The 24,133-nt window shown below is 41.8% G+C and overlaps 1 pseudogene; it reads right to left on the bottom strand.

Annotated features, from left to right (window-relative positions):
* The window catches only part of LOC126410865 (glutathione S-transferase theta-1-like), a 54,063-nt pseudogene that overhangs the window by 15,963 nt on the left and 13,967 nt on the right, over nucleotides 1-24,133 (bottom strand).

A 24,133-nucleotide genomic window follows, 5' to 3' on the forward strand; every position in this document is an offset into this window, starting at 1 on the left:
AGTTGTCACTCCCACCTTCATCTTATGTGTGAACATCACCAGCACCACAGGGTATTCTTACCAAGCAGTTAGTGAAGGAAACATTAATTCAAAAAGAATTTTTTCTTGTTAGCAATATGGAAACGTTTTTGGCTGTACACCATACATAATCAACTGACTATGTTGATTTTGTAGATTGCAACTTATGTCATTTTGTTTATTGCTTCACGAAAGTGTCAGCAATTTCATCTTTAATCAGATAAAAATGAGTTAATAGTGAGAAACTCTTGATAAACTGAGGCATCCCATCAAGAAAAAAATGCATTGTTACTGGTAGTTGCATTTCACATGCACCCAGGATCTACATTCTTATAAACTGTTTAAGATGTTGTGTTAATGAATTTATTTCAAAACTTATAGACATAGATGCATAAAATGCAAAATCTGGCTGCATTAATGTTAATGAAGTCCTTCCTCAACTGCCATACGATTTCTGATACTGCTGAATAAATCAGAGAAGGTATGTCCAATAGAAAACCAAAGCTTGTGCAGCAACCAATTTATGTGCTTTTGAGATGGTTTATGGTCTGATTAATATAGTAAAACTAAGCATTTCACCACCATTGGTCACTATATTGCTTCCAAAATGCAGATGAAACTGTACATATTGTGCATCATGAAGTTTCCTGATGAAGATGCTACACCTGGTCTCAATATTCAGAGAGAAAGTTTGTTTGAATTACAAAGTTACGAAATTTTTGTCACAGATGTGGAAGGTGCAACATTTGTAACAAACCAGTCAACCAACATCAAGATGACACTTCAACCATTTAAGCAAATTCTACTGCATTATGTTATGACACAAGTTAGATACACAGAAATTTCTCAAAGAAAATGCACCTTGGATACTTAAATTAATAACAACTTGAAAGATGAATATCAATTACATTTTTAAATAAACTTGTTTAAGTAAGCTTCTCACCAAATCAGTACAGCTCCTGATAGGCACACCCTGGAATATTATTGTCAATATGATAAGAGACTGTGGTAAATGCCATTGACAAGATTAGTGTTGTGGTGACAGAACAGAAGCAAGCATATCTTAATACCTTGACAAAACAAAGTGGAAGTGTTGAGTGTGTCTTTGCTTGAAGCTCATTAGTGATGTCTTGAAACTTTGATAGGAAGGGAGTTAAGGCCTCCTATTGAAGTTTCAAGATATTGCTAATGAGCTTCAAGCAAAGAAGCACTCAACACTTCATTTTATTTTAACAAGGTACTACAATATGCTTGCTCATTGCACCCTTTCAGGAACCACAATGCATCATTGAAAAAAGTATACTCATAAGATATCCAAATGAATTCATTGTTCATGTGCATTCATTGATGCCAAAGGACATCATTATTAATGTCTTATTGTCCATTTGAGACAGACATCATAGCTCTCAAGTGAAGAGCAGAATCATCCCTGAAAGAGGAAGTAGAGATTTGTGAAGAGCATCTTGTTTCAACATTTGAGTGTTCAAACATTCAAAATCATACAAATTTGAAGCCAGAAGAAAGAAGGAAGTGCACAGTACTGAGTATAGCTTGTCTGATGCATTAGAGGAATGTGCAACTTAAATGTGCTGTCAGTGTGGTGTTCTAGCATCAGTGCAAGCAAATATCTGCCTCTCTGTGTCCTCTTCTCTTACTCATTTTCCCACCTTTTCTTCTGTTTCTCAGTGTCTCTCCATTTGTTGAAATTTTTCTCTCCCTCCCACCCAATCTCAAACTTCTTCCTTGCTCTCTGTCTTTTAATTTACTGTTTGCCTCTGTTTATTTAGTCATTCTCTGTAAATTAATTGTTGCAAACATCTGGAAATACAAAAACAGTATTTTTTACTTTATAAATTACTTTCAGTTTCAGTGAAAACAAAGACAATCAGATTTGGGAATGGGTAGATGAACTAGAGGACCCTTACAAGAGGACGAGCAGCAGTATAAGATGAAATTTCACTTTACTTAGAACAGGATGCTCTGAAAATGGGGATCCAGTGTAGTTGCTGGTATGGTGGGGAGTCCGCAACAAAAAGTTTCTGAGGCTCTTCAGATCAGCACTAACTATGCTAATAGTCCACTCAATAAGTGCATTGGCAAAAAGAAATTTTAGCTCAGCAGGGCTGATTATCAACAAGAAAATATCCCTTATCAATCCACAAAATATTAATGAGTCATATTTTCTCCCCATAAGTTTAGGACAATACAGACACATGCAAGGCATTCCTTAGCACATTAGAAGGGCTGTAGTGGTTAATACTGTGAGCAAAATGTATAGTGCACTGGAGTGGCAATCTGATAGGCTGGAAGACTGTTCTGCTATCCAATTGTCTCTGGCCCAGTGGGCTGCATCCACATTGCCAGGCCAACAGGTCAAAAGGGCCAGCTCATGGTCCACTGAGGCCAGACTGCAAAGCCTAAGCTGAAAGTTACACAGAGTGTGACTAATTGTATAACTAAAAAAAGAAGAAAAAAAGAACAAATTATTGATAGATGGTAGAGATGAGTGAGATATCACTGCATGTTATTTAGGATGAATTCTGTGCAAAGCGAACTTAATTTTAAAATCTTAACACATGGAAACTTCAGCTCTAGAAGAAAATCAGCTGCCAGTTCCCTGTAGAAAATTTGCAGCTTCTTGGATGTGGATAATGTCAATATTAAAATGAAGTTTTCTGGTCTAATTTCAACGGAGAGTGAATTATTGCTTGAGGTTAATGCCAGAGGCATATGAAATGCCCTTCACAGTTATGGACACATCTTCTAGAATATACAGGATGTTACAAAAAGGTATGGCCAAACTTTCAGGAAACATTCCTCACACACAAAGAAAGAAAATATGTTATGTGGGCATGTGTCCGGAAACACTTACTTTCCATGTTAGAGCTCATTTTATTATTTCTCTTCAAATCACATTAATCATGGAATGGAAACACACAGCAACAGAACGTACCAGCATGACTTCAAACACTTTGTTACAGGAAATGTTCAAAATGTCCTCCATTAGCGAGGATACATGCATCCACCCTCCGTCGCATGGAATCCCTGATGCGCTGATGCAGCCCTGGAAAATGGCGTATTGTATCACAGCCATCCACAATACGAGCACGAAGAGTCTCTACATTTGGTACCAGGGTTGCGTAGACAAGAGCTTTCAAAAGCCCCCATAAATGAAAGTCAAGAGGGTTGAGGTCAGGAGAGCATGGAGGCCATGGAATTGGTCCGCCTCTACCAATCCATCGGTCACCGAATCTGTTGTTGAGAAGCGTACGAACACATCGACTGAAATGTCAGATACCAAATTGTGGCACCTTTTGAGTTGCCAATTTTAGTCACAAGTCGCAGTGATGTTTGGAAGGTGCCACTGTTTTCTAGCCCCTAAAGGCATATATTTTCTTCCAGAATTAAAATGTTGTCTATTCTCCAAGTTCCGTGTTCTTTGTATGGGTCTGACATTCCCTCACTGTCTGCTCTGGCTGTGAGTGTGTTGCAGGTGTCTGTATTTCCTGTTTTTTGTTGTATTCATGTTTACATTTGAGCTTATTTGGTTGAAGTTGTACTGAGTTGTCTGTTTGCATTCTTTTGGAATCCTCAAGTTTTCACTTTTTTTCCTTCCATGCAGTTCATCATCATGCATTATGATATTTTGTACTGTGTTATTTATGTTCATGAACCCCCCTGAAATGAGCATCACTGGTTCAATATAGGTTTTGCACTTTTCAGTGTTGTAGACCCTGTTGTGTTTCTGTGTGTCATGTTTGTGTTCTGTCATAGTGCTTTTTCCTATGTCTGCATTTTGGTTGTATCCTTATGTGTCTGTCAAGTTTCATGAGATGTGTAGTTGTTGGTGCACATTTCATCATTAATTTCATATTGTTCTTGTTTGTGATGTATATGCTTTCCACAATCTTTACTAATGCTGTTTCTAATTCTTCTGTTTTTAACAATAAGCATGTGTGCATGGTATCCCATAGATACATTTCACATTTTAGGTGCCTGGGTATGTGTTCCATTGCCTGTAAGTAATGATGCTGAACCATGTCACTGGAAACCGATGACAGGAGAGTTTCAGTATCATCGAATGTCTCCAGGAGGAAGCCTATTTGTTGCTGCTGTGCAATTGCGTGGCGCCCTGACCTCACCCTAGTAGCTGGAGACTTGTGTTCCCAGTGGTGAATGTCTTTGTATGCACTGTTGTGATATGTGGAATGAAGGGTCTCTTGACAGGTAGTGGTCTTAGTAGACATAGTTTTGGTAAGTGTAGTCTGTGTTAGCGATCAGTGTTTCAAGTAACTGTTTGTATGTGGCGCATTCTGGACTGCCAGCTTTATTACAAGTACAGTGTCTGTACATACATGGTATGTAACCAACCGCCTTTTCAGTACAATTGGTTTGGTAGTGTCCCAGTTTGACAAATTTGTAGCAGACTGCTGCATCTTGCCTACAGCACTTAACTTGGTGCCCTAAGTCATGGTAAGTGTAGCATTTCTGAACCCTTATGAAGTTATTTATTCTAAGTGCTTTGAAATTGATGTGTACCCATTATCATTGCATAAGGACATACCATATTTGAGGGCTTGCGTGCCTCAGCGATACAGATAGCCGTACCGTAGGTGCAACCACAACGGAGGGGTATCTGTTGAGAGGCCAGACAAACGTGTGGTTCCTGAAGAGGGGCAGCAGCCTTTTCAGTAGTTGCAAGGGCAACAGTCTGGATGATTGACTGATCTGGCCTTGTAACAATAACCAAAACGGCCTTGCTGTGCTGGTACTGCGAACGGCTGAAAGCAAGGGGAAACTACAGCCGTAATTTTTCCCGAGGGCATGCAGCTTTACTGTATGATTACATGATGATGGCGTCCTCTTGGGTAAAATATTCCGGAGGTAAAATAGTCCCCCATTCGGATCTCCGGGCGGGGACTACTCAAGAGGATGTCGTTATCAGGAGAAAGAAAACTGGCGTTTTACGGATCGGAGCGTGGAATGTCAGATCCCTTAATCGGGCAGGTAGGTTAGAAAATTTAAAAAGGGAAATGGATAGGTTAAAGTTAGATATAGTGGGAATTAGTGAAGTTCGGTGGCAGGAGGAACAAGACTTCTGGTCAGGTGACTACAGGGTTATAAACACAAAATCAAATAGGGGTAATGCAGGAGTAGGTTTAATAATGAATACGAAAATAGGAATGCGGGTAAGCTACTACAAACAGCATAGTGAACGCATTATTGTGGCCAAGATAGATACGAAGCCCACACCTACTACAGGAGTACAAGTTTATATGCCAACTAGCTCTGCAGATGATGAAGAAATTGAAGAAATGTATGATGAAATAAAAGAAATTATTCAGATTGTGAAGGGAGACGAAAATTTAATAGTCATGGGTGACTGGAATTCGAGTGTAGGAAAAGGGAGAGAAGGAAACATAGTAGGTGAATATGGATTGGGGCTAAGAAATGAAAGAGGAAGCCGCCTGGTAGAATTTTGCACAGAACACAACATAATCATAACTAACACTTGGTTTAAGAATCATGAAAGAAGGTTGTATACATGGAAGAACCCTGGAGATACTAAAAGGTATCAGATAGATTATATAATGGTAAGACAGAGATTTAGGAACCAGGTTTTAAATTGTAAGACATTTCCAGGGGCAGATGTGGACTCTGACCACAATCTATTGGTTATGACCTATAGATTAAAACTGAAGAAACTGCAAAAAGGTGGGAATTTAAGGATATGGGACCTGGATAAACTGACTAAACCAGAGGTTGTACAGAGTTTCAGGGACAGCATAAGGGAACAATTGACAGGAATGGGGGAAAGAAGTACAGTAGAAGAAGAATGGGTAGCTCTGAGGGATGAAGTAGTGAAGGCAGCAGAGGATCAAGTAGGTAAAAAGACGAGGGCTAGTAGAAATCCTTGGGTAACAGAAGAAATATTGAATTTAATTGATGAAAGGAGAAAATATAAAAATGCAGTAAGTGAAGCAGGCAAAAAAGAATACAAACGTCTCAAAAATGAGATCGACAGGAAGTGCAAAATGGCTAAGCAGGGATGGCTAGAGGACAAATGTAAGGATGTAGAGGCCTATCTCACTAGGGGTAAGATAGATACTGCCTACAGGAAAATTAAAGAGACCTTTGGAGATAAGAGAACGACTTGTATGAATATCAAGAGCTCAGATGGAAACCCAGTTCTAAGCAAAGAAGGGAAAGCAGAAAGGTGGAAGGAGTATATAGAGGGTCTATACAAGGGCGATGTACTTGAGCACAATATTATGGAAATGGATGAGGATGTAGATGAAGATGAAATGGGAGATACGATACTGCGTGAAGAGTTTGACAGAGCACTGAAAGACCTGAGTCGAAACAAGGCCCCCAGAGTAGACAATATTCCATTGGAACTACTGACGGCCGTGGGAGAGCCAGTCCTGACAAAACTCTACCATCTGGTGAGCAAGATGTATGAAACAGGCGAAATACCCTCAGACTTCAAGAAGAATATAATAATTCCAATTCCAAAGAAAGCAGGTGTTGACAGATGTGAAAATTACCGAACTATCAGTTTAATAAGTCACAGCTGCAAAATACTAACACGAATTCTTTACAGACGAATGGAAAAACTAGTAGAAGCTAACATTGGGGAAGATCAGTTTGGATTCCGTAGAAACACTGGAACACGTGAGGCAATACTGACCTTACGACTTACCTTAGAAGAAAGATTAAGGAAAGGCAAACCTACGTTTCTAGCATTTGTAGACTTAGAGAAAGCTTTTGACAATGTTGACTGGAATACTCTCTTTCAAATTCTAAAGGTGGCAGGGGTAAAATACAGGGAGCGAAAGGCTATTTACAATTTGTACAGAAACCAGATGGCAGTTATAAGAGTCGAGGGACATGAAAGGGAAGCAGTGGTTGGGAAGGGAGTAAGACAGGGTTGTAGCCTCTCCCCGATGTTGTTCAATCTGTATATTGAGCAAGCAGTAAAGGAAACAAAAGAAAAATTCGGAGTAGGTATTAAAATTCATGGAGAAGAAATAAAAACTTTGAGGTTCGCCGATGACATTGTAATTCTGTCAGAGACAGCAAAGGACTTGGAAGAGCAGTTGAATGGAATGGACAGTGTCTTGAAAGGAGGATATAAGATGAACATCAACAAAAGCAAAACAAGGATAATGGAATGTAGTCTAATTAAGTCGGGTGATGCTGAGGGAATTAGATTAGGAAATGAGGCACTTAAAGTAGTAAAGGAGTTTTGCTATTTGGGGAGCAAAATAACTGATGATGGTCGAAGTAGAGAGGATATAAAATGTAGGCTGGCAATGGCAAGGAAACCGTTTCTGAAGAAGAGAAATTTGTTAACATCCAGTATTGATTTGAGTGTCAGGAAGTCATTTCTGAAAGTATTCGTATGGAGTGTAGCCATGTATGGAAGTGAAACATGGACGATAAATAGTTTGGACAGGAGGAGAATAGAAGCTTTCGAAATGTGGTGCTACAGAAGAATGCTGAAGATTAGATGGGTAGATCACATAACTAATGAGGAAGTATTGAATAGGATTGGGGAGAAGAGAAGTTTGTGGCACAACTTGACCAGAAGAAGGGACCGGTTGGTAGGACATGTTCTGAGGCATCAAGGGATCACCAATTTAGTATTGGAGGGCAGCGTGGAGGGTAAAAATCATAGAGGGAGACCAAGAGATGAATACACTAAGCAGATTCAGAAGGATGTAGGTTGCAGTAGGTACTGGGAGATGAAAAAGCTTGCACAGGATAGAGTAGCATGGAGAGCTGCATCAAACCAGTCTCAGGACTGAAGACCACAACAACAACAACAACATATTTGAGGGCTAACCTCAATACTGTTGTTCACCATACACTGGTTCTCTGGGGCTGTTTTAAACTTAAGCTTCACTTCTTCATCAACCATTTCTCTGGTGACATTCTCACTGAGGTTAACCTCGTACAGTTTCTCTATGAAATCCTTGTCCGAAATGAACATGGGGACGTTGTATATGGTCACTAGTGGTCTGTTTTTTTTATCCTCTTTGCATTTTATGTCCTTTAGCTGCGATGTTTTCTCTACAATTTTCATGGCATCTGTCTTCATCTCCATTTTGATAATCATTGTGTTTCTTGTTGATCTGATCCCCTTTATTTTGATTTTATCCTGACATGGATTAATCACTTTGCCCTTGTGTCCTGATTGTTTGTTGGCTTAAAAAACAGAACACTGTTTTGTCTGCCTTTACTTTCTCAAGTTTACTAGCCATTTCATTTTTCAGTTTTGTGACACTAGGAGTAGAACCTACAGCAGCATATGTTGGAACATTCAGTATTTCCTTTCAGAGTTTGTAATTCTCTTCCTTGAGTGCCTTTATTTATGCTTGTATTTTGGCAATTCTAAATGATACATATGAGCATTGGCTATTGCAAGTTCCTTTCTTAGTCTTTCATTTTCCACTCTTAATTCTGCATTGTTACCTGCAAGTTTGACCTGAACAAGAGCAAGTGACCAAATTTTTTGTCTAAAAGGTACTGTGATTGTTGAGGTTATGCTTTTTTGTTTTAATTCAGCTTGGAAGTCTGCAAGAACATCATCAACAGTTTCTATTAGTTCTCTCTCCATGTTTCATTGTCGCAGTTGGCGTGTCGTTCCCACCATCTGATGTGTGTGTTACATTCATACCTGGGGATAGGATTGTGCCATCACTATTTGCAGCAGTTACCACCAGCTTCAAGCAAGTTATATGTTCCAGTGTCTGCATATTAATGTGGACGTGGAGCTAAGCTTAATGGAGAGTCTAATGTTTGTGTCCCTATTACCTCACTGTGTGACGTAAAGACAGGTCACACCATGCAGATATCCCTGAGCAACAGCCACATTATGACACTTACTGCTGTAGTGCATAAACAAAGTCTTTAATCAATCACTTGCTGGATGAGAATACCTGCATGCTGCTTTTCATAAGATATGGCACAACGCAGCACTGTAAAAAAGTTCAAATGGGTGTGAATTCCTAAGGGACCAAACAGCTGAGGTCATCAATCCCTAGACTTACTTACTACTTAAACTAACTTATGCTAAGAACAACACACACATCTTTGCCAGAGGGACGACTCGAACCTCCAACAGGAGGGGCCGTGCAATCCATGACGTGGCACCTCAACCCATGCGGCCACTCCGCATGGCACATTGTAAAATGTGTCTGCAAGTCCAAGAGGTAATTTATAGTATGCAGTAATAATATTGATCTCATCAGAAGATATTAAATGTATCAAATGGATAAAGTGATGGGTTATGTCAACCCCAGATATCTGTAAAGGAAATGATACACAATAAAGGGAAGGAACTACCAAAATTTCACTTACTGATGACATTAACATTTGAAGCCAACAGTTTTCTGTGCCATGGACACCATTACTGAGATAAAATCAAATGGAACTCTGAGAGACATTGGCAGATACTGTACATAGGAAATTAAATATTTAGAATGAAATAACGAATCCTCTCTCTTAATGGCTGCTACTTATTTACTGTTTCAATATCTCCAATGTCAAATAAGTGAAAATTTTTGCATATTTACTGAAATTTTGCTATTGTTTCATATTTCCAACCATATTATGTTGTAAATGATACCACAATAGTTTGAATCATAATTTCAACTGTACTAATTATTCAAGGTTCCTACTGATACATACATTGTTAAAGCCTTGATAGCTTCATTTATACAAGACAGAATGCAGGGGCCTGCCCTGTTGTGGTAGGAATAAAAACCTGTCTTATGTGAGGCTACATATTCACAAGAACTGGTACATGTGGTGAAAATAGAACTGTTAAAACTATAAACATGTAAATCACAGGCTGAACCAGAACTAAACCAAATTACATTTTGGATTTTGTTTAGGGACATTTTCTGAGTATTTTGGTATAATGATCTACAGTCTCCAGTGGCTTAATACAGAGTAATTACTTTTCATTTGATTTCTTGCCCCCATCTATCTCTGTATCAGGAATACACTGAAAATATCTACACAACAGAGCAAATTTTAACAATATGTGGCGCTTGTATTGTTTGAAAACAAGATACTTGCTGTTGACAACAGTAATGCCCTCGTTACTTTCCGCCCTCAAGCTCAGAATGGCTTGGTTGGTTCTTGTCAGTATTAATTGTAAGTTAACAGTGATACACAGCTGTGTGGATAGGTTTACTGAGGAACAGTTGGTTGATATGCACTGATGTGACAAAAGTACTGGGATAGTGATAGGCACACATACAGATGGCAGTAGTATTGATACACAAAGTATAAAATGGCAGTGCATGGTGGAGCTGTCATTTGTATGCGGATGATTCACGTGAAAATGTTTCTGATGTGATTATGGGCACACGACAGGAATTAACATCATTTTTCATTTGTACTCAGGTGATTCATGTTGGAGCTAGATGCATGGGACATTCCATTTTGGAAATCGTTAGGGATTAAATATTCCAAGATCCACAGTGTCAAGAGCATGTCGAAAATACCAAATTTCAGGCATTACCTCTCACCATGGACAACAAAGTGGCCAATGGCCTTTGCCTAATGACCGAAGATGGTGGTGTTGGTGAAGAGTTTTCTGTGATCAGAAACAAGTAACACTGCATGAAATAATCACAGACTTGTTGTGGGACTTGACAAACATATTTATTAAGACATTGCAGTGAAATTTGTCATTAACTGGCTATGGCAGCTGACAACTGATGCTTGTGCCTTTGCTACCAGCAGGGCATCACCTGTAGCCCCTCTCCTGGGCTTATGACCATATTGCTTGCACCCCAGATGATTGTAAGACCATGGCCTGGTCAGTTGAGTCCCAATTTCAGTTGTTAAGTGCAGATGATGGGGTTTGACTGTGGCACAGACCCCTGAAATCATGGTCCCAAGTTGTCAACAAGGTTCTTTTCTAAGCTTCTGGTGGCTTCATAATGGTGTGGGCTGTGTTCAGCTACTTGGAGACCATTTGAAGCCATTCATGGACTTCGCGTTTCCAAACAAAAATGGCATTATTATGGATGACAATGCACAATGTTAATGGGCCACAATTGTTTGAAATTGGATTGAAGAGCATTCTGGACAATCTAAGCCAATGATATGGCCACCTAGATTGCCTGACATGAAGCCCATCGAACATTTATGGGACGTAATCAAGAGGTCAGTTTGTGCACAAAATTCTATACTGGCAACATTTCTACAATTATGGGTGGCTAAAGGGGCAGCCTGGCTTAATATTTCTGCAGGGGGCTTGTTTAGTCCATGCCACATTGAGTTGCTGTACTGCGCCTGGGCAGAAGGAAGTCCCAACACAATTTTGGCATCTCAGTGCATGTGGGTTCATTGAAAGCAGTGGAAGAGTGGCACAATGACACTATGCTGAGCAGGCTTTTGCATCAGAGGGTTGTTGCACTATTCTGTGGCATCAGTAGGTCACATTGACCACGTAAAGCATGATTTTTGAACTCTAACTGCTCTGACGAACTGCCATGTTAATGTTCCAAACAGCATCTGTACCTTGTACAGTGTACATGTGTATCTTTCTTTGTGCTGAAATATATGTATGTATAGACATTTATGGGAACAGTTTGTTGCATATACCGTTATCTGTATTCCCATTTCCCATATTTGTGACCCCAAAGTTTCTACGTCTTCCACGACTTCTGCGACGGCTGTGTGGAATTAACAGGTTTTACGTTTGACCCCATGGATGCCTCACCCAACATTTTATACGAGGATTGGGAGGCTCAACTACTACTACCAGGCCAATCCAATACCCTGCCAATGGCTGTTTTGCCACTAATGGACAGTGATTCGCGATCTCCAACAAAGTTAACCTCAAACTTTTCAGCTCTACAACAGCCGAGTGTTACACAGTTACCTCAAACAATGGACTCATGTTTTGTGTCACCGGACTGTGCACACCAACATGTGAAAGGTGAGGTGGACGATTTCCAGAATTGTGTAACAGTCGATCGCTCGTGTAGTGTTCAAAGGGACCCAAATTCACACACGTGTTTTGATCCTCTATGTGCCACAAGGTGAAGTTCGCCAGGCTCAACCACCAGATCCAGCACACCCGACAGCACTTTGCCATCCAGGAACATTGTACCATGTCAACGTGACTACCAGCAGGTTTCACCAATGATTTATGGTCCTACCACATGGGGTGCACCAGTGATTTATGGTCCTACCACATGGGGTGCATTCCTGATGTGCACAGAAAACTCTCGCTGTTGCCTCACCAAGTACCAAACCATCCCCTCCCCCTCACTCACGGGGGCCCCCAATTCCGACCATACAGCCACACGCTCCTTCTGCACTACCGTCTGCACCTGCCGCGCCGGCCTTCCGCGTCATTTCTGAGGTGGAGGGTGCCCGCCATGTCGTGCTTCTGTGACTCATCATGGACATTGCAACTGGCCGTTGTTCAGGACGTGTTTGCTAGTAACACGCCCATGCCAGTAGTGCTGGGTTACTGCAGGACAGCCTATCCTATCAGGGGACAGCAGGCCTTCCAAGATACGCCAAAGCCCAAAGCCACTGCCCCCCCCCCCCCCCCACCCCCCTCCCCCTTGCCGTCTGCTGAAGCTACCTCCTTTATACGAGGACAACCCTGTTTCATGGTTCGCACTTGTGGAGCACCTTTTTGAATTATATCAGGTGACCGACGACAACTATAAATTTCCATGTCTTGTCACGCACCTCCGTGACCACTCAGATTTCATTTGTGACCTCCTTCTTTCGCCACCACCGCCGCAAAAATATGAGTTTGCCAAGAAGACAATATTGGACTGACTTACCTGCTCACCACAGGAATTAATAATGAAAATCCTTTACGAGGAACACCTGGGGGCCCGCACTCCATCAGAACACTGGTGCCGCCTTCGGCTACTCATGAGTGAACACATGATACCAGACCTTACCCTGTGGGCAGTATGGTCTGCCAAGTTACCTACCGACCTGCAGATACACCTTCTACCACACTCCTTCGAGTCTATCGGCTCTTGCCTTCACATCGCATGTCAGCTGTATGCACTACTGCGACAAAATCAACCAGCACACCTCTCACCGCTGGTGAGCACTACGCTGCCTGTTTACCGGCTGTCTGCAGGCAGAGGCAGGGCTCGTTCTGCCTCCACGCCATCTACACCACCGGGCAGTACTCGTTCACTCTGTCCCCTTTCCAAGCACTCAAGAATCGCACACGCACCATAGGTCCCAGTTGACATTCCAGTACAGATCAACGAGGACAAACCTCCTCCACTGTCACAATCACCGCCACCACCACATCCGGCTCATCCATACTGTTGGTACCACAAGACATTCAGGGATGAGGCCAAGAAGTGTAGATTACCTTGCCAGCACCCAAATGCCGTATGCAGGATCTAAAAGACACTGAGTCCTGTGGGGAACTTCAGAGGTGTCTTCAAACATTGCACTCCATCCACTCATCCTCTCAGCTGAGCAGTTGTTTATACAAGACTGACATTTCATCGCGGCTTCTTTTCCTAGTTGACACAGGCACTGACATGTCCATTATACCTACATCGTTGGCTTCTCCCATTTTTTCACTGACGAAGTCACTTCTATGTGCTGTCAATGAATCAACAATACAATCTGTCAGCTCTGCTAAAGTTATGGTGCATCTATCTCCTTCTCTACATTTCCCTTGGACTTTTTACATCACTGACATTGACGAACCAATTCTCGGTACGGATTTCTTGTCCCATTACAAACTCTCCCCGAACATAGTCCAAGGTTCAATGCTACACCAGCCTTCTGATACTCAGATACCGTGCTCAGGCACTTCTGATTGTCATTCCGTTTCTGTTGCAACATGTGATTTGGTTCATGAGTGCTCCAACCTCATGGACAAAATTGTGACCTGCACCAATAATCTACTGTCAGAGTACGACGGAGCGGCGCAACTCCGTCGGCAAAATGACAAGTTGAAATAACGCATTGCTCACACTTTCGATGATCTCACCGCAGCTCGCACCTTGCTGCTGCATCTGCAATCCACAGTTCCTTCATCCAATTGACTTTCATCAGCAGACACCAGCATGGACACTCAGCAGGTTAGTTCAAAAACATTCATTGCATTTGACGATTTGCATTCAGTGATCTCTGCACCCACCACATGCCTGCTACGTGCAGTGCCATGTGTTTCAAACAGTGCTTCTAATGACAGTTGCAAGTGCGATGGAAACGCGCCCACCGCACAGACAGCCGCCCCGTGTGTTGGTAAACAGTCCCCTTCTCTCGCATGCCAACCATGTGACTCGGCAGCCATCGCCGTTCCCTGCACGACGCCAATGCCTCTCTCACACGCGCCGGTTACTCAAGGCAAAGCTAACAACAGACAGTCACTGTGCGCCCCCATCCGCTCCGTGCTGTGCATGCAACTGACATCTCCATACAAGTGCACGCCGCGCTCACATAATAGGCATGTGACTTTCATGCTGCCTTTTCCCACTCATGCTAACGGCTACACCTCATTGCGCCCCACTCATCCTAAAACTTCACGTCAGGACATTACTCAGCCTCGTGTGCAGTTCTCAGTCTCTTTCATCACTGACAGAATGACACACAAGATAACTACCACTGCCGGCCCTCCTATTAGGCACAAGGTTAGATGCCTCAACCCCATTAACCTGCGTGCAGCCCGGCAGCAAATTATTGAACTTCTGGAGTCAGGCATTCTACAGCCATCCGCCAGGAATTGGTCTTCACCGATTCACCTCGTCACCAAACATGACGGTTCTTTTCGAATGTGTGGTGATTACAGATGCTTAAACGCTCATACTGTCATGGACAATTACCCAGTGCTGAACATAAATAATTTCACCCATGTTATCGAGCGCCACAATCTTCAGTGTGATTGACTGTAAACGTGCCTATCACCAGATCCCCGTAGTGTCAGAAGACATTCCAAAGAGTGATCAACACGCCGCTCGGTTTGTTCCAATACAACTTCATGCCATTTTGTTTAAGGGGCTCCGGAAAGGCTCAAAATCATGAAAAGTTCAATTTTTACTTTTTTGCGTTTTCTAAATCTGCAGACTATTACCTTTTAATAGATATATAATTTATTCAATTCCGAAGACTACAACTATTTTTAAATTTTTTTTGAAATGTGTTCTACATGGGCGTGACCCACTGTGGCGCTGTTAAACTTCTGTCAAATGGTGTTATTATTAACATCCGTGTTCATCAGGTACATTTTAGTGATGTGAGATAAAGTATGTGGTGTGGCTAACCTGTGATGGTTCAATATATATCGCTGGTGTGATTGTCGATTGTTTCATGTTTATTTACTCTGTCGTTATCTCGAAAATAGTCGTAATTAATTCTGTTTCTTGAGTCTCTGTTTTGTTGAAGTATAGTAATGAGTAAAAGTAAAGTTATTAGAAATCCTCTGAAGGCTTTTAAGAAAAGGAGAAATGTTGGAAAGCCAAAGGTATGTGTTATTACTGTAAACAATAAAGACGATAACCAAGTGAGTGAACCTAACCTCTCAAGTACACCTGCCCATAGCAGTCAAAGTGGGAAAGAAAATACTTCACAGAAGAAGCTTGGTTCAATGAGTGAAAACTATGAATGTTTTATGGGTGAATCAGATGTGAATGAAATATTTGATATGTCGGTTCTCAAAGGAATATTTGATATGTTGGTTCTCAAAGGAATTTTTTCAAACTGTGTAAGATGTATTCATTGTAGTGAAGTTGGTCTGGAACTCTCCATAATAAAGCACGTAGGACTTGCTAGTGAAATACAACTGAAATGTGATAAGTGTTCATACATGACCACCTTTTGGAACAGTGTTGCAGTAACTGCAACTCAAGAAAATGGTAGCAAAATCTACGAACACAACAACGAGTGATGCTTGCTTTAGACAAGGAACGCCTTCGGGCTGCAGACAGGGCTGTAAAGAGTCTAGAAATACAAGCAAGAGTAAACAGGAGGAGGAACAAGAGGAAGCTGGAGGAGGAGTTTGCAGAGGATGAAGATAATCCATCCTATGGACCTGGAATGCACTAAAAAGTTAATCCCATCTTTGTCGCTCGATTCCCAAAACTTTTATTTTCTCATACTAATTACATGTTTTCTAAGGATCTTCCAAACATATTTGTTTCAAACTTTCAGTAAATGTTACACAGTACCTTCTGCATAATTTAACACAGCCTTTTTCCAAAAAACTGTATATTTTTGAATATATAAATAAAAAATTGCAAAAAATGTTGTGAATTTTCATTACAATTGAAAAAAATCATCTTTAATAACTGAACTAAAATTTTGTAAAATCAAATAGTTTGTGAGGAAAGATGTAATTTATAAGCGTTATTTTAACATTGCAAGTATAGGGCGTTCCGGAGCCCCTTAAAGAATGCGGCACAAATGTGGCAATGTTTCATTGACTCAATCTTACAACAGTTCGAGGTCTGGTTTGCATACCTGGATGACATCCTGATTTTCAGCAAGTCGACTGAGGACCACGAAGATTATTTATCCCAGGTCCTCCAGACCTTGAACTCCAATGGTGTCGAGGTCAACAAAGATAAATTCCAATTGCGCCAGCCTTCTGTTACATTTCTGGGCTACACCATCTCCGCAGGTGGAATACAGCACCCCAAATCCTGCATGCAGGCTATCACGTCATTGCCACACCCAGCTACGTACAAAGAACTCCGACGTTTCCTTGGTACTACAAATTACTACCGCCAACATTTACCTTCTGCCGCCAACGTGCAGGCCCGGTGACGGAATCGCTGTCTGGCAAACAGACTTCGGGCCTTAAGTCAGTCCGTTGGACTGAACCTATGGTAGAGGCCTTCAGGGCCCTAAAGACAGTGTTGACTCATGCTGTGGTAGTCGCCCAGCCCAATCCATCTGCCGAGTTGTTCATCACTACGGACGCCATTGACATCGTGCTCAGGGCAGTGTTAGAGCAACGCAAAGCTGACAGTTTCACCCCTTCATTTCTTCCCTAAAAAACTGTCTACAGCACAGAAGAAATATTCCGCTTTTGATAGAGAACTTCTGGCAGTCCATGAAGCAGTCAAATACTTTCACTCTGACATCGAGGGCCATTCTTTCTTCATCCTTACTGACCACAAACCACTGGCGGATGCCTTCTGCAACCCTCCCGAGGACCCACCACCTCGGCGTTTCCGCCACTTCGACCTGGTCTCTCAATTTACTACAGACGTACGCTAAATCAAAGGCACAGAAAACATCCCCACTGATTTGTTTTCGCATATCAATACTGTCTCACACATCGTCAATTTATCCAATCTCGACACTCTCCAGGCCTCTGACGAGGAATCTCAAGCTCTCCTCACAGATCCTCAGACATCGTTTGTGTTTACCAAAGCCAAGTTCCCCAGCGTTTTGGACAACTCTTCTACTGGCACTCTGTGGCTGTTAATCCCTCCCATGTTGTGCCGACAAGCCTACGATGGCTTGCATAATCTCGCCCCCCCTTGCGTCTGCGCCACCACATGCCTCGTCACCATGTGTTTTGTTTGGAAAAATGTTAAGTAGGACTGTCAAACCTGGGCACACAGCTGCATTTCCTGCCAATGCAACAAAATCGGATGCCACACCTCTTCCCCCCTTGGCAAATTTGACATTCCGCAAGGATGTTTTCGTCATGTACATATAGACCTTATCGGCCCTCTGCCACTGTCAGCGGGCCACAGATATATCCTCTCCACAATCGACCACATATTTCGTTGGGTGGAAGCTGTTCCTTTACCCAACATCACAGCAGAAACCGTGGCCAAGGGATTTGTCTCATCATGGATCGCTAGGTTTGGTTGCCCGTCCACCATCACCACCGACCAGGGACGACAGTTCGAGTCTGCACTTTTCATGATTCTATGTAACCTTTGCGGTATTAAAAAAATTCATACAACAGCCTACCACCTGCAAAGCAACAGTTTAGTGGAACAACGGCACCGCACCCTTAAAACAGCACTCAGCTGCCATGACTGCCTCTGCTGTGAGGCACTTCCTCGGGTGTCACTCAGTCTCCATTCCTTTAAACCTGACTTACAGGGAATCATCTCCGAATTCATTTTCAGCGAGAACCTGGTTCTACCTGGAGAACTCATCCTGCCTTAAGCACCCAAGGATTTCCCCACCTCCCCAGACTTTATTAGTAGAATGCGCACCTACTTTAGACACGCACAGCTACACTCGCCTGTTAGCCATTCCCTGCCGGTCAGTTACGTGCCAACCACACTCAACATATGCTCCCACGTGATGCTCAGGGACGATTCTGTTAGACAACCCCTGCAATCCCCATACCTCGGCCCCTTTGAAGTACTCCAGAGGGGCGAGATGACATTCGACATTATGGTTTAAGATTGCCCGCAGACCATTTCACTACACAGGCTCAAGCCTGCTTTTGTGGACTCCGACTCCCCTCTGCCGTCCCAGTCAGAACATCCAGAATTTTCCATTGCTGAGACCGGTAATGAGTTGGCTCATCCCATGGGAGGGCCTTCTTCTTCTGATGATTCGTCACAGCAGTTTATGGGTTTCCCAAGCATGTCATCATCAACCCCATGTGCAGGTTATGACGTTTCATCTACTGGCGAGATTTGCTCCGCGACTTTCAACTTGCGCTGCAGTGTACCACCTAACCACGTCGACGACATGTCAATTGTCGCTTTCGATGACCGTGTGCTCGTGCTCCTTACAGACACTGCAGACTTGACACTCAATGAGGAACTAGATGTCAAGATAGTGCATAGCCTGTCCCTCCCCCGAGAGTGTGATCCATCAAGAGATCTCCTCGGATGGCTCGATCTGCATTAGGGGCAGGCACACTCGCACCCCTCCCCACACCTCCGGCCGATGCATTGTCCGCTCCTGCTGGCTGTCTGATTATTACGTGGACCTGCAGCCTGTCACTGTGCCTTCACATGCTGCCCTGACTGAGATGGAGCATCCAGTCATGCGCCTGCTGCCTCACACTACTCACTCCGAAGCCGAAACCCATATGACCTCCCCTCCCTCAGGTCTCACAGGCCGTACTCCATGCTACGAGGAGGGGGGGTGGCGTCGATAGGTTGTATTGACCACATAAAGCATGATCTTTGAACTCGAACTGCTCTGATGAACCAACCTGTTAATGTTCCAGTCAGCCTTTGTACCTTGTACGGTGTACACGTGTATCTTTCTTTGTGCTGAAATATATGTATGTATAGACATTTATGGGAACAGTTGGTTGCGTATACAGTTATCTGTATTTCCGTTTCCCATAACTCTATGTTTTATGTTTTAGCTTTTGGAAATTGCTTATTACTAGATTTTTGATTGTTGTGAAGGTGTTTTCACGAAAACAAAGGTAAATAGGGCAACAAAGTAAATAAACCATAATTACATTATTACTCTTGAATGAGTCACCAGAGACCTTGCATCCTTGTACCAAAATACTCAGAAAATATCTCTTAATGACATCCAAATTTTTGTCAGTGTAATTCACATTCACTCTGTATAATAAACAAACATTAAAGCAGTACTACAGCATATTTTGGCATCTAGATGATACTCTACCAGAGAATAACGAAATGCATTAAAAAAATCCTCATTCTTCTGGTAGCTGCAGTTTTTTTTATTACCCTTACACAATAAACAGCAAACAAAAACATGACAAAAAGTCTTGCATCCTCGGTTTATTACACCAGTTCCTAGTTCTCAATCTCTCTTATTGTGAAAAACAGCGTTGTTTGAATTATGAGATTTTTCTCCCTAACCTGTCTCCTCATACCTGCAATGATCCCTGACAAATGTCTTGTCTGAAGAACATTTTTCCTCATTGCAAAGACTGCATGCAATTTTATTTTAATAACTTGAAGTCTATTTATGCTGCCTGACAAAAAAAGTAAAGCACCAAGAAGACATGGTCAGATGACAATGTAAATTTGTACATTTACACACTATCAGGGGCTATGAAAATGATTAGAATTTCAATTCACTCTGACAAGCAGAAGAACCACCAGATTGCATTATAGTTGTTTATATCTGGTGGTGTTACTAGATCTGGTAGGTTACATAAGGGGAGTGAACAGTGTCAGATGTTGTGTTGTCAATGAAGGACACAGAGGTGCCACATATTCATGTGAGACAGTATTATCAGCAACTGACAGAATTTACAAGGAGCGTCACTGTGGGTCTTCTTTTGTGCCAGCTTCTCAAATCATGCAATATCTAGATTTCTGGGGCATTCAGCTATGACAGTGGCCCAGTGTTGGACAGCATGGGAAAGTGAGAGCAGGGATATCTCTCACCAAGGTTCCAATCAACCATATCTGACCACAAAAAGGAGGATCATCAGTTGTGTGCCCAGCCCATCAAAACCCCTTCAGATCTGCTCCATCATCCATGAACAAGTAATGGACTAGCTGCAGATGGACTAGAGAATTACCATCCATTAACACCACAACGTCAAAGGCTGCATTTAGAGTGACACTGTGACCAGGAAGCATGGACTGCTGACAAATGCCATCATATTTTGTTCAGCAATGAATCACAGTTCTGCCATACTGTGGGTGACCATTGCCACTGGGTCAACAGTGACCTGGAGAGAAGGTCTTATTTTTCAACTGTTTTTGAGAGGCACAGCAGTCTTAGTCCTTGCTTCACGAAATGGAGAGTCATTGGGTATAACTTCATGTCATGGCTAGTAGTGTTTGAGGGAACTCTGATGGCATAATGGTATGTCATGGACACATTGCATCCTCATGTGTTACCTCTCATGTGACAGTATCGTGGTGCCATTTATCAACAGGACACTGCTCATCTACACATGGCACTGTCTGTGTGATGTTGAGGTACTCCTATGGGTAGTGAGATCCCGAGATCTCTCCCTGATAGCTCATGTGTGGGACTGCCTCATCTATCAATTCCTCCCCAGTGTCAGTAAATGGGATATCAAGGACTAATTACAACAGTTGTGTACCATCTTGCCTCAGAAGAGATAGAATGGCTTTATGACAGTCTCCCCAGCTGAATCAGTTTATGCATCGAAGCTATAGGGGGAAAATGGCACACTGATAAGTGGACTCAAAGTGCCAAGTTCTTTGTAAATTTTATTTTGTAATACTGCAATAATATCACATACTCTCCCCAGCTGTGAAGCTTAATTGTATTTTCTCCTCCTCTTCTGGACATTTCACTTTTTTTGTTAGGAAATGTATTTTATGACTGAAAATTAGTGCAATGTTGCTACCTCAGTTGTATAAAATATGTGCTCGAGTCCATCTAAGAACAGACACTACCATTCACAACCCGGCTGGTGACATCCATTATCTCTGATCATCAGGTCTTTGATTTGCATGGGCAGTGTTTCATTGTTTGAGTGTATTAAATTTGCCATTTTAGCACAACATTTTCTCACTTTGAAGCTGTTATGACTGTCACAAATATCTACTAATCTTAAACCTACTGTGTGGCCTACATCTGTGGAACTACTTTTCTTAGACAAAAAGAGGTCGGTATATAAAAATTTAAAGTAAAGTTGTATGAGATGGGAGTGGGGTAACACCTGAAAGGCTATGTTACCAACATGGCAGCCATTTTAGAAGCCACCATATTGGATCCAATTCATAATTTTCATATGGGAAGTGAGTCATTTGGTAAATCAAGCTGATAGAGAATTTCACAAGTAAACCAATGGTGTCTTTCATTTGAGCATAGCTTTAGTCCTTCTCATACTACGTTGCATTTTGTGTAGAAGGCAAATGCTGGTATAAAACAAAGGCTAAGAAAGTGCTTAATATGTTGTCCAGCAAGTGGTAAGATGATTTTTAACTGTTTCATCCATTCCTCTTGTACCAGAATGTGAGACTAAGCATAAACAATCATCCATTACCTGAGGTGTGCAAAGTTATTAAACTTCACCACTTACAGAACTGCCTTCACTTATCCCCACAGATAGAACTCTAATGGATTTACATCTGGGTGACCACTCCACTGGGTCTCTGTGACCTACCCATCTCCAGGGGAACTGGATATACCCAGACAGCTTGCTCATAATAAGCTGAGGCACCATCATGCTGAAAGAAAGTGGGAGATGTCCTGTTTTAGTCAATAGTGACAGCTGCACATATTCGTTTAATAACTGCAGATAATGGGCTGCTGTTACTGTAAGCTGAATCAAGATGAGCCCAACAATACAAAAACTTGATATTCCACACCAAACCATCACTTTCAGCACACTATCTTTGGTGGATTCATCCCAAGGGCTGACATCTGACCAGTATCTGTTACTCTTTTTATTTGCCTCTATGAGCATGTAGAAATAAGCTCCATCTGCAAATAGTACATCACAGGGAAAACGATGGCCTTTGTCCAGGTTTTGTAAGCAAAGTTAACCTGATGGTCTGGATCATCCTCTGTGAGATATTGTAACAGTTGAATTCTGTAAAGGTACCATTTATATGTGGTCAAAATTCTCATTATTGATGTATGACCGACCCCAGTTTCCTGTAAGATGCAGCAAGTCTGTGCTCTGGGTCCTTCCTGAACAATGCCAGGACAGCAGATGATGTTTCTTCATGTATAGCATATTTGAAGCAATTTGTTTGGTACAGAGAGTTTCACAGAAGTTCACAAAAAGATTCACCTCTGCACCACAGGTAATGGAAAGTCTATCTGGATGACAGTGGTTGAAATCCTCTGTGATAACAATGGTGCAGCTCTCTCCTGAAATCAGGACAATGTTCGATTTGTGTTACTGCTATCAACTTTCACATCACCTACATGGGAGAAATGTCAATCATAACTCAAAAATGAATAAAGTTATGCTCAAATGAAAACCTTATCTCTCTCAAATAATTCTCTGTCTGTCAGATGTGTCACCTGACCCTCTTTCCATTTGAAAATTATGAGTTGCATTCAAGATGGCAGCTTCCAAATGGCCACCATGTTGATGACATGTCCTCAAAAATGGTTCAAATGGCTCTGAGAACTATGGAACTTAACATCTATGGTCATCAGTCCCCTAGAACTTAGAACTACTTACACCTAACTAACCTAAGGACAGCACACAACACCCAGTCATCACGAGGCAGAGAAAATCCCTGACCCCGCCGGGAATCGAACCCAGGAACCCGGGCGCAGGAAGCGAGAACGCTACCACACAACCACGAGCTGCGGACGATGACATGTCCTCAGATGTTTTCTTCCTATCTCTGTTTATCCTCTTATTTTGGTTTGGAGAGGTGCTTCCACACCTATGGAATACCTTGTACATTGAATAACTATGAATATTCTCAAGTTAAAAATATCAGTGCTACAACCACTATGCCTACATTTCAGACTATGGAAATATGACAAATGAAAGCACACATTTCATTTGCTGAGAAGATCTGACAGTGACAAAACAAGTGCATTCCTTTCTAACAGTCTCCTGAATAAACACAAGAATATTTCATTTCTAATATGTTTTTCACTTGTTCAGCAGATCTTCCAATCAGGTGTTATTCGTTCTGCCATTCCATCCCAGTTTCTATGCAATAATGTTACATATTTCTAGAATACTAACCTTGGAGGAGTTTCACCTCTCGTGCCTCAAAAGGAATGTCATTTGTCAACAAAAACAAGAGAAGTGCTCTTGATGGTTGTGAAATCAAATCATAGTAAACTTTCAGTGACATATTGAAACTTCTCCTTTGTCAGTACACGTAAATGTATAGATACCAGTGATCCTAAAATTAAAAAAAAAAAAAAAAAAGTTTCATTAGTTACAGAGAACACCACTGCTGCAAAAATTACAAAAACAACTTGAGATGTTATGGAGCTGTTCTGTTTGTCATAACAAATATTTTACTTGGCTGAAGTTGAAGCCTCTTATTGTTGACCAGTCCAAAACATAACAATACCTGGCAAGCATCTTCATTTTAAGCACACAAAAATTTCTAGTCATAAAAAATACTTTACTTGGCTGAATTTGGAGCCTCTAATCATTGTCCAATCCCAAACATAACAATGCCTAGCATGCAACATCTTTATTTTAAGCACACAAAAATATCTAAACCCTTAATGAGTTTCCATCTGAAACTGGGTATGAAAA

This window comes from Schistocerca serialis, chromosome 1, assembly GCF_023864345.2.
Source record: "Schistocerca serialis cubense isolate TAMUIC-IGC-003099 chromosome 1, iqSchSeri2.2, whole genome shotgun sequence".
Taxonomy (NCBI): domain Eukaryota; kingdom Metazoa; phylum Arthropoda; class Insecta; order Orthoptera; family Acrididae; genus Schistocerca; species Schistocerca serialis.